Here is a 17,178-nt window from a genome sequence, read left to right as displayed (position 1 = left end):
TTGGTCACGCAACAAACAAAACCTTAAAACCACCTGCCGTACATATAGATGCATAAGAGACAGTCCTCCGACCTTTACTCTCCGGAAGAGATTATCTCTGCGAATTCGTTCCCAGTTGGACGCCCAAAAAAAAAAAACAGTAAAAACCCGATGGAACTTATGGATATTGTTTCGTGCACAATATAATACTTGGAGTAAATACATGATCCTTGCAACAAGAAAGGTGTTACATACAGTTTGCACGCGCGAAAATGGAAAGATTACTGCCCATCAACCCTTTCGTCCTGTCCCGCATTTCTTCTGCTTTTTCATTCCAGTAATTGGTATTCTCCCTATATTTGTCCAGCGGGACTCCCAAATAAACTCCGGGAGTTGTAACCCATCGGACCCCGCAGAACAATTCTGGTTCTAAGTCCCATTGCCCATGCCAGACTCCGAGACATTTGTCTAAATTAACTGCGCTGCCAGTTTGCCTACAGAACCTATCCGTTATTTGTAACGCTCCTGCAACAATTTTGCGGTCTTGACAAATGACCGCTACGTCATCAGCGTGTGCCAGTATTCTCACCTCACATGCTCCCTACCTAAAACCTCGGATGTGCCCACTCGCAGTTATCATCCTACAAAAAGGCTCCAAATAAATTGCGAAAAGGAGAGGGGACAGTGCACATCCTTGTCGAACAGATGCCTTTACATCAATTCTTTCAGATAAGTTTGTTTATCATAATGCGTGTCGAGCAACATGCATAAGCCATTTTTATCCCTTTGAGAACAACTGAACCAATACCAATATGTTCCAATAGGCAGTAGAGTATTTCATGAGACACGCGATCGAACGCTTTTTCAAACTTAATTTGAACCATAGCCACTTTCTTATTTACAGCATCGCAGCACTCGAGCACGCTGCGTGCTACATGAATATTTTTAAATATGCTTCTTGTTTTTTTTTCACACGTCTGGTGAGGTCCTACAATAACCTTTATGACGTATTGCAATCGCTTAGCTAACACTTTCAGCAGAATTTTATAATCAATGTTTGTTAACGTGATCAGTCTATATGGTGTAACCTTTACCAGTGATCAGTCTATATCTTGTAACCTTTACCAGCTTGGCTGGGTCATTTGTCTTATGAATTAGGACCGCATGAGCATTGCTAAACGAAGGTGGCAGCCTGCCAACCACAAAACGCTCCTTGAAAAGCTTATAATGCATAGTGGCAAGGTCATATTTAAAGCTCTTATAAAAGGCCGCACTCAAACCGTCAGGTCCCGGCAACTTTCCGGCATTCAGTTCATCAATTGCTGTCACTATTTCGTCAATACGTAATTTGTTCTCTAGTTCTTCAGTGACGTCATTTCCTAATATTGGCATAAGTAGCAAAAAGGTTTGCCGAAACCCTTCTTAACTTGGTGCTTTGCTTGCAAACAGCTCACGGTAATGTTGAACGAATGCACTCGAAATTAAACTTTGATCATTGAGGATTTGTCCTTTGTATTCGATTACTGAGATCTCGTTCGAGTGCGCGTATCGCTTTTCATCTGTGAGCGCGCGTTTTTTTGGCGTTTCGCCAGTAAGCCATTTTTCCGTGCGTGCTCTTATCGCTGCCCCTCTGTACTTATGAGCATCTAAAACTTCTAGCCTAACTTTTACTCCCTTTATACCATGCATGAACATGTCCGGCGTTTGTACCTCTCCGCGTCCTAAATTCACTCCTCTCTCGCAGTTGCTATTCTTCTTTTTTTTCCTCATAATTTATTATGCTTGAACGCTGAATGGCATGAACTTTAACCTCCTGCTTAAAGCGTTCCCAAGATTCAATACATCCTGTTTCACTATTATTAAACATATTCATGCTTTCCTTAACTTTTCTTAAAAATATGTCGTCTTCTAAAAGCCTTGAGTTTAGCTTCCACATATCCCAGTTCATTTTTGTTTTACGCTGCTTCCTTTCTCCCAAAGTTACCGTAACTAGGCAGTGGTCACTAAAGGACACTTGCTTCACCTCATACTGCTCACAGGAAGGCGAAAACTACGGCGACACATATATTCTGTGCGTAAAAGAATGCGTAAAATGCGTAAAAAATGCGTAAAATGCGTAATATGCACATGTTTATGATTTTTCGCTAGGTCCATTACGTCCTCTAAGCTGCACTCGTTCAGGACATTCCAACAAATCAGCACTGATGTCTTTTACATCATTTCCATTTGAGCGATCTTTAGGGTTCAAAACACAATTGAAATCACCCAATAATATGAGCACTCGACTGCACTCAAGGAACGAACCTAACTGTACAAAAATTCCGCGGCGTTCCTTTTGTATCGTAGAAGCATACAGGACAACTCTCACCGCGAGTTTTTCGTATGTGAAGTCACACACGATAAACCGCCCCCTTGCACAAGTTATTATTTTTTCCTCTACTATGCCTATGTTTTTTCCTCAGGAAAAAACAGCATCGCGCCGACAAACCGGCCGCATGGCTTACACAAACATTGAGTCGTGACCGAAAACTAAGCACCATGTTATCTGTTTGCTGGTCATCCTCAAGTTTTGTTTCTTGAATAGCCGCGATATCTAGATCTAACTCGCCGAACAGTCGGTTCAATTGCACTTGCTTATGCTTCGAGGCAAGTCCTCGTACGTTCAGAGTGCCAACTTTTAACGGTTTCTTCAAGTAAGCCACAGCGTACACACAACAAACAATAGTGCTTACAAAGCGCACTGCTTCGGTCTCTCGTCGCGAGTGAGCGACGAGGACCGTGACAAGGCTAACTTGCCTTTCTTGGCTCCCAACCCTCTCCAATGCCTTTCTAGCCGACGAAGTTCTCGCTCTGTAGGCGTTGCCTTTTCGAGGTCACCAGGTCGCTTATTGGAAGCGACTGTCGCATCCATGGGCGCCTCGTAGTCGTGATCACCTGTAGTGCCCTCCCTCGTTGGCTCTTCTGGCGGCGCAGCAGCATCCGCCTTCTTGCCAGTCGCTTCTGCAGCGGGGCACCTTGTGACTTCTTGTTGCCAGCAGGCAGCCGGCTGCTGGGAATCAGGGCCGTCGCTTAGTCCTGAAGGGGGCCGGGCTCCGGCGTTCTCCAGTTCCTCCTGGTCCATAAGCAGCTCGCTTCCGCCGTCTTGCGGCGGAGCAGTACCCGTGGGCACACGAGCATACGTGCGGACGTATCCTTCCCGTTCGTGTCCGACGGACCGACACAAGCTTCACCTCGGCTAGCGGCAGTCATGTCGAATATGTCCCGTCCTCTTCCACCCTAGGCATATTAGTGGACGTCCAGGCACCACCACTAACACTTGCCCTCCGTAAAACTTGAACATGTGGGGTGAATCAACGATAGAGAGCCCCTCCTTCAGAACCATACGCACCAGCCGGGTAGTCGACTCGGTGTCTTCGAAACCCCGACTGTTCCACTGCTCACGAGTCACATCTGCCACATCTCCGATGTCTTCAAAAGCCGTCTGAACAGATTCTTTCGGCACATAGAAGAGCACCCAGTGCACCCAGAAGGGCACCCAGTGCACCTCACGTTTGTTTGGTTCAATGACTGCACAATAGCGTTTTTTCACTAGTAGTGCTCCTTCTGTCAGCAGTCGTTCCTTTGCTTCCGCAGTTTTCAGCTTCAACATCCACACATGCGACATTTGAAAGGGCCCAATGCCAGCCACGAAGGGTATAGAACACCGGCAGTTTCCAATTGCTCGCGAAAATCCTGTATGCGACAAGGCTGCCCGGCAATATCGCAGTGAAGGAAAACCGTAGTCTTCATTGCGTCTCCGTAGGCAGCGTAGGTAAAACTAAGCTATAGGCCACTGGTGGGCCTCGCTCACTGAAACCTCGGCCAGGCATGACCGATAACGAAGCGCGCTCAGAGCTTCCCATCACACGTCCGTACGGTGCGGTGGCCAGCAGTGAAATCACTTAACCACCAACGCCGATGGCAGGATGATGCACTGTCCGTCAATTCATAGAACAGCTTGTTACCCAACTATCCTGTTTAGCAGGTCATAGAGGCGGACGGCGTCTGCTGCGAACGCGCTCCGCTCTGCCGGGAGGAGCTCTCGCATTGCGGCGCTCCTTCAGCATAACGCATCACTAATACATAGGCCCCGCAACTAAGAAGGTGTGTTCGTAGCGATACGCAAATGCGTTCAGTGTGTTCGTTGCGATACGCATATGCGTTCAGTATGTTCGTTGCGATACGCAAATGCGTTCACGGCAAGGAAAAGTTCTCCCGAACATGTTCGAATGTCGCAGAGCACTCGGGCTGCAGCCACAATTCAAGCTCCTTGGAAATTCCCAATATATGACGAACGCACGCTGCACGGTTTACATTCCTCAAGTACAGACTTCAATACATTGTTAATGATAAATTTGCATCACATAGTTAATTTCAAAAATGCTACACTGCGAGGACGATTAGTTAGCTACTTTGCCTTCTCAATGATTTAATGAATTTTGTATTTTAACTGCACTGACTGCTATCAGTAAGAAATTGTTTTGCCGTGGTGAACCGTCTCAGGTTGAGGCGTAACGGCTTTGGTGATGTAGGGAAGTTTAGTTTATTGGGGTTTACCGTCCCGAAGCGACTCAGGCTATGATGGATACCGTAGTGAAGGGCTTCGGAAATTTCGACCACCTTGGGTTCTTTAATGTGCACTGACTTCGCACTGTACACAGCATATACATACTTTTGGCAGGTACTGAGGAGCCGCCATATCTATCCGAAAAAAAGAAAGGTTTCATTCTAAACTGAGACTTAAAAAGGAAGCCGCTTGATGGGAAACTTCGTCAACGCTATTTTCAAGATCAAAGAAAAACGCGACCAGTAGTATGATAAGATTTAGATTAGAAGTTATGTAAATAATGAATAGAGTTAGTTATTTGTCACATGCGATATCTTTCTGAAAACCATGTTGACTGGGACGAAAGAAATTTACTCATAGGTTCAACATCATGCTTAAGTAGGATCTTTAGTCATTGACCTTGTGAACACTATATACGGGGGACAAATTTACACTGATGACTTTGTGACGACGCATGAGCAGTCAGGCTCAGCCGCATTTGTATTGTCTCGCCTTAATATATTTTGGGGCTGGACGCCTGCTTCAGAGGGTAGTTTCGTCAGTTTTTCTGCAAATCACAGAGTGTCGTCATTCACTCTGACTCCAAATCTGCACTAGAGCGCCTGCATGGAGGGACTCCCGTTGATAATTTTTTTATCTGATCTCTAAGCTTACTCAGGAAGCTACAGCTCAAAGGATTAACGGTTTGCTTCCAGTGGCTATGTATACAATCTCAGGTTGGAGTTGCTGGCAACACGGCGGCAGGTTTTCCCCAAGAAGACCATCATATCCTTCTTCAGTGACTGCATTAAAGGACGAGAACATCGCAAGACAGCTAGGGGTGCATCAGTTTTCCGCCCTTCGGCCGCGTCTGCACCTCCCTTGCGTCACACGAGGTTTATCGCGCGACAGAACTGCTTTCGGGTATCGCCTGCGCTCGAGCACCGCCTATACGTCAGTATGGACGGACAAAATTCACCGCGCCACCTCACCCACGTGCGGCAATGTACAGCTGTGGGCGACGTGAACCGTTTCCTTTTATAGTGCCGCCAGCGTTTCTATGGCCAGCTTCAGACAGTCCTGGGCGCCATAAGGAGAGTGAACCTTCCATTGGACGACGCCCCTCGCGTCGTGTACTCTGAGGGTTCGTGAAATGAGAGGACAGTGGCCTTAGAGAACCGTCGTAGAGACACAGCAATTCTAATCAGTGACTCAGACGGCGCTATTGCCGATAGACCCCTGTAAGGCTTATCCAGCCACTACATAATCACGTACACTACCACCCGCCCTCACTATGGTTAATAATCGGGGCACAATCGTAGAGTTTCCAATTACTACCTAGTATTAAAACTGGCAACACCGCCTATGCGAGTTTCTTAAAGGGCATTGCATCCAAATGTCACGGGCACAAGGCCAAATGTCAAGGCCGGGTGCCTGCGGCGGAGTCAAGCTGTCATAGGACCCTGTACTATGGGCTCCCTGCCGTCATGTACTGCATGGTGGCGAAATAAAGATTATTATTATTATTATTATCCACCGTAGGAATGCCGGAAAGACAGCGCATACTACTTGGCTTGGCCTTAAAAAATAACTGCATCTGCAGAAGCACAACTTTGCGCAAATTATATGTTGCAAGGAAGCGTTGTTTTACAATCACTATGCCCAGTAATAAAATATTCTTACTGCAATGCATTGCAATAAAACGCAGAATAGCAGACGGGCTTAAACGACCACAGAATGAGATGGTGAGGAAAAGCTTTTTAGTCATGCCGCTGAATATAGCCAACCGTAGAAAATAATCATTTGCATTGATCCCACACTTTTCGAAGCAAATATTACTTCAAAAGAATTGTTAGCGCTTAAAATATTACGCTGCAGAAGCTTCCGTTTTCGTATTGTCAAAAACAAACTATTCATAGGTGTCATCTGCTATTTCTGGTTCGTGCCACATTTTCGTGTATAGGCTATTGTTGGTGCCATTAGAAACTTGCCCAGACCCTTACTTTTCTGTGATAAACTAGTTTGCATGTGCTAAGAGCCGGCTCTCACCTTATTGTGGCGCTACGCTTGCAGATTTTACGAAGCAAAACATCAATTAGGAAGTGGAAACCTGTCCAACCCGGAAGAGATGGCAGTGCTCATTCTGACAAGGGTAACGTGCGAGCATCTGCGTGAATTAATTCTTGAAGTGGAAGTCGTTCCTGCATGCAATGCACGGCCACGCCAGTCTTCGATATGGAGAAAACTCAACCCTCGGCGAGTACGGTCGAACTTAAGTCGAAGTACCTTCAGCTTTTGAAAGGTGTGTCTCCGGGAATTCTACGAGAAATGGGCAGAGTGGCCACAGCAGCAGGCTGTTGAGCTGTTGTTGCCTCAGAAGCGATGGCAGATACCCACGGTGGGGAGTCGTCAAGCAGCCAGTTGTCAATCCCAAGAGCTGTAATCCCGGCATGCCTCGGGCTTCCATGGTGAAGAAGTGCACAGCTGCCAGCTTTCCCTGTAGTGAAATGTACGAAACTCAATGGGCTCAGCACAGAAGCCAAGCAGTAACTATTTAACTCTATTTCCTTGCCTGCATGCGAACTTCCAAGGAACAGCTAAAATTCAGCTCGTTAACGATCTCATGATACTAAAACTTGGCAAGTGATTGGGCATACGGTTTTCAATACCACAGTTTTCGAATCCGAACTTAAGAATAAAAGTGTTATTTTATCGTCCAGCCAATTTTTCTATGCAGTGCGACCTGCCCCGACACAGATATGTAATTAAGAGAAAAAATAGAGACAAAATTTCTACAATAGGCAGTTTAAAAATTAAGAATGCATTTCACTTTGAATGCCAACAAATATCGTTGTCTAAGCTCGGGACACGTGGTACTCCACGTACACGTGGAGCTCCACTAGATATAACAAAGGTGCGGTTTCCCGTCGAAGCTTATGCAAGCCTGTGACAGTCATACCCTCTTGCCGCAATGGGAGATAGGGGGTTTACTAGCTTTTTTGATTCTTTGTGTAAATAATGTATATAGTATATTTATTTTGCATATATAGTGTTCACTTTTAATGTTTTTATGCAGTGTATATTTATTTTATGTAGTGTACTATTTACCTCCCCCCATGTCTTTCTTCTGTCCCCTCACCTCTTTTATTTCATTTCTCCCACCTGCCTGCTATCCTTTCTTTCCGCTGCCCCAGCTCAGGTGCCGCCGCACGTGATGGCAGATGCCGGGGTTAGCAAAAATCTTTTACCTTCCGTTTATGTTATTTTAAATAAACCGCTAGTGTTATTTTAAATAAACCACTACTGCTACTAGCTTCGGCTATTCGTCAACAATATTTCGGAAGTTTTTCTCCTTTTTAATGAAATAAATAACAGAAAGGAATCCTGTGCGCAACTCACGATTTCTTTAATCTGAAAAAGAGTGTCATATGTCTTTAAACAGATGTGCATAGAACTACTACGACGCTCATTTTGTGCGAAAATAACTATTAAAGACAATTTGTAGAATGCGCCTGTGAATTGCGCGGAGTGTGAGATAGCTTTCTATGACTGCTCAATATCTTTTCATTGCATAAACATAAATAGGGTTTCGCCATTAGTACTGCAAAGATCTGGTGATGTTCGACACGAGTTCTTATTAAGACGGGAAGTTTTCTGCGTACATTACAGGCTGACGTCAACGCATGGCAGCTTGCTTCAGCTAATCTGGTACGGTTCATAAGCGTCAGAATTCGTGGAATTTGTTTCTCCCCGCCAGAGAAAAAAAGAACTTTCTAGCTCGAGTTCTCCCAAGAAACAAGGATATCTTTCCATAATAATAAAAGTGCCGGATTTAAAGTTTGGACCTACCAATACGTCCAACAGGAACTTAACATGTAGCCAACTTCAATGATCACGAAAAGAGCTGCAAATGCGTCCTGCGTGTCGTGCATAATCGCGCACTCTCTCTCTCTCAATAAAAAAAAAAACGAAAGGCCGTCACCGCACCTACCTTTAAAGGCGGTAGCTCCTCAACATATATGTTATTAACAATGCAGTAACTTCTTTCTAACAATTGCTACCTCCAGAAGGTAGCAACAAGTACAAGCTTTTATTGTTTAATTTATTTACTTATTTACTACACTGCGAGCCCCAAGGTAGGCGATGGCGGGGTGGGAAAATACATGAGTAATTACCAAGACAGTACACAGTTTAAAAAATATTTGGAAAAGGTCACTAAATATAAAATGTTAACCACGTAAATGAGAGTGCCATGCATTCAAAAGCAGTAAAAGATACGGAACAGACTTCACATACTAAGCTCAAACAAAGCATGAAATTCATCCACGCCATGCACTTGAAACCACATACTGTCAAGGCCGTTCCACTCTACTACCGATGTTTTTATCTCTGCAAAGAAGTGGTGCGAAGTACCTCTAGTTACACTTTCTACACACCCTCATTATTAATCTGGGTCAATGTCATTTTCCATAAACGTTCGTCCCCTAGCAGAGGGAAGCATCTGCGTGTACACCTGCAGAAACAATCGCAAAATAAAATGCACCCGGAGCGTGGTTTCAAGTCTGTTTTCGGCTGGTATAGCTTTTTAGGCCACTAATGGCGAGTGACAACAGAAATCAAAGAGAAGTACATAAACATAAAAATATCAGCATTCGAGCTCAATGCGTTTTGACAGGGAACCGGGGGATCTCACTAGGCCGCCGCAGTAGACCATCCAGTTTACGAAACGATTGCTTTTATACGAAGCACCGAAGGTGCCCGGGTGTACCGGCCACATTTTAGTTTATTGAATTTTACAATAAGGCATGGTGATCTTGGTGATATCTGCTCTTGCAACGCGCTGCCGTAAGCCTTAAAGTGTTCCAGGATGGCTGAAATCTCGTTTTACTGACATGGGTAGTGCCGAATAGTGTGCACTTCAGGAGTACTACCCAACCGCAAATTAGTAATCGTTTTTTTTTGTCACATAAAGAATACACGATATAAAATTGGAAGGTTGCTATAAAAGAAGGAAACAGATGTTTTTCTTCGTTTTTTATGCATCAGTTTGCCCGATTTCTGGTAACTGGCTGCTGCACACTGCAATGACATCAATCAGCTATGTTGTCTCGAGTGTTCCATTTATCAGTGCATGCCACAGCACGTTTTAACGCGAGAGCGTTAAGGAGCTCGTGTAGCACAAAAGCCGGTGTCTGCATCGGCGGCGTTGGCCGTGAGCGAAAAATCCTCCGCCTCGCAATGTACCCCACTGCCCCAATAGATAGCACGCGACGGCATTACGCCGCCGTTCCCCGAGTAGAGTTGGGCCCGGCTGCGAGGCTAGTGCGGCAGCGCTGCCGTAGGCTGTGCCCGACTAGAGTTGAGCCCTGCTGGGAGGCTAGTCCTGCCACCGCGCAGAGGGAGGCTAGCCGGCGATCCCTCTCCTGCGCGGTGCTGCTGAGACGCGGGCGCTCCCTCCCCCTCGGGCTCTGCGCTACATGGTTTGCCGCTCCGCGCGTCCATTTTACCGTTCGTAGCAGAGAAGGCGTCGCGCCGAACGGGGGATGGCGTTCCATAGACTCCCTGGCAGTGCTGCAAACACTGTCGCGTTCCACTCCTTAAAGGCAAACCTTAAGCGCCCTCTCATTTTTCCATTCGAGGTAGCAACGCATATTTCCTAAAGCGTGCTACCGATGTCATTTATTGCCACTGCTGCCTGTGAAATAGTAACAGGCAAGAAGTAGTAGCAACATCAGTAGTTATTACCTATTTACAACGTTTTTTTTTTCCAACTGTGTAGGCGCCGGGCCGCAAAGGGCTAACTTGCTCTCGGCGTACTGAACCGAATGAAACGGTACATCCGCTATCGTGGGCGTGCCGGAGACCGCTGTTCAGATCGGCGAACTCGGACCTGGCCAGAATTCCTAGAAGGCCAACGTGAAGGCGGATGAGTCTTCGGGAAGAAACGCTGCGGCGCGGAAAGGGGTTCACCGAAGCAGCGGCGGTGTCAAGAGGTCGAGTCTGCCCTCTTCGGGTCGCCGGACTGAGTGATGCTGTTCACAGGTCACGCGGGGATGTTAATTGGAAGACGGCTGCAACCTCCACAGAGGTCCCACGCATCGAAGAACAGGCAGGGGAGACAAGGTCGTTTTTTCACCTGCCAGGAGACGGCTTAACATCTCTTTCCTACGGTGGCGCTGAACCCGCCACACTGGTGAAATCGACTCGGCAGTGTTTGATACGTTTTTTCTCTCTCCCACGTGCTGAGAATCTGCGTGCCATTCCTTTCCCACGAAGACACCAACCTAGACGCAGTGGTGACATCCACACCACAGTGTTCGAGGACTGTCTTTCTCCCTTTCCATCGACCGAGTTGCGAGAAAGCATCAGCATCGTCCGCTGCCGTAGGCGGCACCACAAGTGTCTACGACTGCTCACTTGTTTGAACATCGTTCTCCGAACCTTATTCCCCAGCCAGGGATCTGGGTAATACGAAGGTTATGTAACGGGCTGCCGGTTTGTTACCGAGACACTCCTATATCGACTGTAAATATACATAAATAAACCTACTTTACAGTTTACTTCTTAACGGAGTCCAACAACGTCCTGCGGATCCCGGATCTGCGGTGCTGAAAGAGTCAGTCAACCCAAGGCCCCTCATCTCCAGCACCGCATAGCGTTCAGGGAAGCGTCTGTAAACGAGCTGGGATGCGGCTAGCCAGTAACAAATGGCGGTGCTTTTGTCCCCAGTGGTACATCAATGCCGGTTTATGCTAGCTAATTGCAGCGCCAAGCCCAAGCTATGACACTTATACTAACACAACACAAGCAGTGTGTTGCGTGGTCATACACAGATTTATCTTTGTATGACCACCTAGCCCGCATCAGTAATATGGTTTGGTTTTGTGGGGGTTTAACGTCCCAAAGCAACTCAGGCTATGAGATACTCTGTAGTGAAGGGCTCCGGAAATTGGGGCAACCTGTGGTTATTTAATGTGCACTGAAATCGCACAGTACACGGGCCTCTAGAATATTCCCTCTATCGAAATTTGACCGCTGCGGCCGGGATCGAACCCGCGTTTCGGGTCAGCAGCCGAGCGCCATAACACCACTGAGCCATCGCGGCAGCTTATATCAGTAAGATGGTCTACTAAGCTTATCAGCGCTCAGTAGCACAAATACTTGACATCATTATGAAATAATAGCTAGTCATTCTGTTTTATGATGGAAATTTTTAATTTCTTTAGCATTGAGCTTGAGTACAGATGCCTCACACTGCAGGCTGAATACTCGTAGCGTTAACGTCTTAATTTTATGTTTTCGCGTTACTACCTGTTTCACTTATCAATGTGAGAGATGTGACAGCATTCGACTGATATGCGGCCGATACTGCGGGCTTTATGTAAACATAAGCAAGAATGAAAATAACTACTCATTTTCTTCCCATTTATTGAAAACAAAACACAGGAATATTCCCCATGGTTTCTTGGTTTCACTTTCTGTTGGCTCTTTTCACATGTGTGTCATTACGAGATCCTTATTTCTCTACAATTCTCTGCTAGAAAGCTATGAATCAAGTCAAACTTAATAATGAGTCACTCCGATGCTACAAGCCAGGCAAATTTGTTAAGTCAATAACACACATTAAGTGTTGTCCGCCCATCTTCTATTGTGCTCCGAGGGATACTTCTATTCGTGTGGCGCCATCTACTTTCGCCACGGAGAAGTGGATCGTCTGTGCGCAGCAGACAGTGCCTTATATAAAGACGGATGTTGTCTAATGGCCGAAGCTATGTATAGAGAAAAGCTGCCTGCACTGATGTGCTGGCGTCGGTGGTTCAGTGGTAGAATACTCGCCTGCCACGCAGGTGGCCCGGGTTTGATTCCCGGCCGACGCAGAGCATTAGGGAGGGCACTTAGAACTACCCACGTGCTTTGAATGCGAAAGCATTGTGTCATAGTGAGTTCTGTTGCGAAGTTAATTAAATATTTCTTCCTTTCTGATGACACACCTACTCATTAGCATAGTGTCGTAAGAAAACGCATTGCACAACGTTCGCCTTTAGCAACCGTCGCAAGTTCCAACCTCGTTGGGCACTGCTCTTAAGTATATTTATAGTCCTGACTGGACTTCTGCTCTTAGACGCAAAAGCGCATTACCCAGCGCAAGCACTGGCAGCTTCCTCTTCAGCAGCTCCACCTTGCAGTAAACCGAAAAACTTTTCTGAGAAAGATTAAGAGCGCGGTTAACTGCGCTCATCTCCATAGATTTTGTGTCGCTGTGGATTTGTGTTGCGGTTTTCAGTGCATAAGAGCAGTTTGAACCTCCTTTTCTCAAACGAACGTTTCTTTCTTTCTTTTTGTGCACCAAATATGTACAGGACGAAAACTGATATCCGCCTTCTCTGGGCGTGTGCGTTCTGTTCTAGGTGGCTGTTCGAGACGCTTTAGAGCCAGAATCACAGTTTAACACGCTGCGAGACTAACCGGAAGACAGAAACTATACGGTGAGGAGCTGCGTCATTGAAAGATGGAATTATGCAGCCTTGTCTAGCTTGGGACAACATGGCAGACGAATTTGTTTTGGTGACGCTGGCACAGGATAGCCTAAAAGCTGATTACTGTGTCACAATACTTTTCTTTTTTATAATACTTTAAAAAGTTTTGTAGTATGCAGTTGTGCACACCGCGAACTCGCAGTTTTTCGTCGACTGTGATCTAACGAGCACTGAATTATGGCTTTTCAGTAGAATTTAGCATCTTAAAACTTGCAACAAGGACGGTCTTTTTTTACGCTAACTAGCGAACGCAGCGAAAAATACTTTACAAGACAGCAAACTTGGTAGCAGGCCTTCGACCATTTTTTCTGCTGACTGATTTTGCAACTTAAGATATTGTCTTTTTTTTATATTCCTCACGGCGTGCGCATCTTTGAAGCAAAAAAGATTCAGCGATACCTAGGCTATTGGTCTCATAAATCTTTATGTTCTGACTTTACAGTTGCCAACTTTCCTGACAGCTTGCAAGAAATCTTCTAGATGCGTGTGAAAAATTTCCCATCAATATTTTTCGATGGAAAACTAATTGGTTTTATTGCGGCCCCTTTGGCTACTTAGGCATGCATATATTTCTTTTCACTTTAAATGAAAAATCGCGCCTCTATGGGTAAAGAAGGGGCAGTGACACTGGGAACAAAAAGTAAGAAGCACGTGCGTCTGCCGGCAATCGAACCCAGGCCACAAGTGTGGCAGGCGAGCCCCTAGCAACCCAGCGCATCGGCCCAACATTGGCAAAACATTGGCAAATAGTGGTCCTTGGTAGTCTTTTCCAATACACACCAAACAATCGGCCGATGCTTTGTGATGATTCGCGCATTCTACCACTGAACGACCGATGCCACAGGGAAGCACACTAAGCGGACCTCTATTAAAAGCTTGTCTGACTGCACAACGACAGGTTTTATGTAGGTCAGTGCGCGTCGCGCCCAGGGGTTGGCTTTCACCATGCAGGTCGGTAAGAGCGCCGCTTGAACTCTTTAGAAAGGCGGAGAACTAAAAAAATATTCGATATGAAGCTCACTGGGCCGACTTCTCGCTCATTTGGGTATGTCACGAGACAAATTCATGGGAGAAGTCTAACAGTTTTCTGCACACAGACTAATTGAACACTGTTGTGCTTTTTCAGAATAATCATTGCAGTAACTCGGTTAATGTGCTCTCTTCCAGCCAAACCTGATGCTGGTCTTACCTGACCAGCATCATACCAAAGCTGATCGCGGTCTATACTAGACACTGAGCTGGAGGACGTCGGATTAACTTCATCAACTCAGGGAATATAGTTTGCCTGATGGACTGCAATATCGAAAAATATTTTTGTTAGGTGCCATGAAATAATCAGGTATTTTTATAATAGCAGTTAGATAAGCCATGTGGTCCGTGGCTGTGCAACTTAGCGATGTCGCTTCGGAAACTAAAGCGACTGCCTCAACAGCTTTTCATCCTAAGAAGAGAAAAACGGGTTATTCTCGCAGGACTGGCGACTGCAGCGCCGCCGTTCTGCTGACCAGCCTGCTCCTTCCGCGCTCACGGCAGCCTGGTTACTTCTGGCAAAGACGGTACATCCCACTTTGCTTTCATAATGCTGGAAATAACATGTCACTTTGATGTGCCCTTGCCTTTCTTTACCGCGTAGAGGCAGGGCGGCAAAATGGGACTTTCAACAACTGCGTTAGCTCTAAAACTGAAAGCTTCATAAAAACAGTGGATGCTCCATCACCTTCAGGCAATTGTTAGAAGCTGTCCGGATATTCTTCTGGAAGTTGCGTTGGGCTATTTTCTCCAACACTGACTACGGGAACGGTGACAAGGTCTCGAGAAAAGATACACGAACCTGTTTTGTTGTGGTGAACTATGTGGATACGCAAAAAAAAAATCGGTCTACAACGTGCTTCGCATCGATAACGCCACTTTAGGAATGCATGCGTGCTGTTCAAAGTTGTGTCCTGCATACGCTAGGAAGAATTAACCCAAAGAATGCTGTCGCTAAAGAAAAATGTATACGAGTACACTTGTTTCGTTACGCCCCTTGTGAGCATCCAGCGAGGATATAAGGAGCACGACATGCCTGCTTACTGTGATCTCCTCTTACCCGCGTGTCCGATCAAGCATTTGTTTTATGTTTCATTTACTTTATGCCAGTGAGAAGTCAACCAACCGTGCGAAAACTATCACACTCGAAGAGAGAAACGCGGACACTACAAGTCCGTGCGAGCACTCACAAGAACGAGGGTGGCTACGAATGTGCGCTCGAACGCAGCAGAGAGCGCACCACAGAGTAAGAGCTGCAACGTTTTCACCGAGTATCTCTTTTGTCATCCAGCGAAGATATTATGCATTGATAAGTAGATAAAACTGACCAGTCTCATTGGGTCTTTCGCTTTCCTTCTTGTTCTTCGCTGCGCACTAAATGAACTCCTGTTTTTAGCAACGCTGTTGCTAGTATGGCGCTATATGACCTGCTGGGCAAGTTGCAGGGAGCACTGGCGGTATCTGTTGCTGCAGCAATCGTTTGAGCGCACGTGGCTCCAGCGAGACGCCTACGCTTTCAATCTTGACTTTCACGCAACCCTCTTCAGTCTTCACAAAGCAGTTGTAGTTAGGGAACCACTTGAGCATTAAGTGTTATTAAGCAAAGTATTTTTACCTGAGCGCTAAGATTGTAACAACAGTCGTAATGAATAAGTGCAAACTTGAAGACGAGGTAAACAGAGCCGTCTGTATGCGAATGCCCTGCGTAACATATTGATGTGGCGCACGACCACATGCAAAAGCGATCTCTCTCACAGAGGCAATGCCTATGTTTTTTGGTAAATAGAAGGGTAACGTTGATTTCTTGCATACGTTGGTATTACTCTTATGTTATCTTATGCCCTGAGAAGAATTTCAGCTGCGCGAAAACCTAAGCCTGTTTATTGCCATGCACAGAAATACTTATCGATATGAATTTGCACAGCGCCATTCTGCAGGCACAAACTCAAACGCTTTTTCGAATAACTATAACAATAATAAAAGCTAACACTTAATGTGGCCATATGACCCACAAAGATGGTCACACGTCGAATTCCAGAGGTAGCAGCGAGAAAGTATGAACAGCTATGTTGTCTGCGAGGGTCCGGATAATCATAGACGTTGAATACGGCAAGCTGTACTGCTCAGCCCTCTCATGTCACGTTTTACCTGGAACTGCAATACACTCGTGCTTCGTCCATAGGAACACGCTGGTTGCCGGACAGAACTGTCCATGAAGCCAATATATGTGTTAGTGCACTAAAATACTGCTTTTGAAAGTAGGCGAATAGAGCTTGTCAGAGCTGAACAAGCGACACCCTACGTTTTTATTGCCAAAAATGGCCGCTTTAAAACGCGTATAAGATGTAGCATACGGCAATGGATGCCACGGGTTTTTTCTTACGCTGACAGCCGCATTAAAAAACAAATTTCGTGCGCAATAATTTCGTCAAATAGACTGAAATTATCAACCACTTGATCTTGTGCTTTTAAAACGTCAATCAGCTTTGAACACTTTCTAAATAGGGCATCCCTATCGCCGCAGTCAGCGACATTGCGGTGCAACGCAGGACCATTAGTATTACAACCTGCAACCATCAAAAAGAAAAAAAGAACCATGAGCGCTTTGACAGCCAGGGCATTCTATTTAGTTCTCTTCGCAAAACCGCAATATGTCATACAGGTAGTTGCAAGTATGCGTCCCATCGCCATTCATTTCCAGCGTAAGAGGGGAGAAAAACTAAGTTTTCATTATATGTCCTTAAATGACGCAGCAAGGCCCCAGAACTATGCCACGAATGGGAAAATTTATCTCTATTCTTTTTACTCAACAGTGCTGGTTCAGCATACTAATTCAAGTCAGTAATTTTTTTCACTTTCCGCTACTCTTCTTGGAAAACGCTTAGAAGCGCACTTTTAATTTTGATACCAATCGAGTAACTACTGAGCTTCCTTTTCTTATTTTGCAAAGGATACAGGCATAACTGTCTGACGGCAGACCCTTCCAGAGTTTAAAGAGGCTGTGCGCAACTCTTCATACATCCGCTGTAAATTTAAAAAAATTAAAAA

General features: G+C 45.7%; 1 non-coding gene across 1 annotated transcript; it reads left to right on the top strand.

Moving 5' to 3' along the window:
* The first annotated feature begins 12,370 nt into the window (after positions 1–12,370).
* On the top strand, positions 12,371–12,441 carry TRNAG-GCC (transfer RNA glycine (anticodon GCC)). Its single transcript has one exon. It is a non-coding gene; the product is annotated as a tRNA-Gly (tRNA).
* The last annotated feature ends 4,737 nt before the right edge of the window (positions 12,442–17,178 follow it).

The sequence above is a fragment of the Amblyomma americanum genome, chromosome 4, assembly GCF_052857255.1.
Source record: "Amblyomma americanum isolate KBUSLIRL-KWMA chromosome 4, ASM5285725v1, whole genome shotgun sequence".
Lineage (NCBI taxonomy): Eukaryota > Metazoa > Arthropoda > Arachnida > Ixodida > Ixodidae > Amblyomma > Amblyomma americanum.
This window is presented reverse-complemented; position numbering and strand designations above follow the sequence as displayed.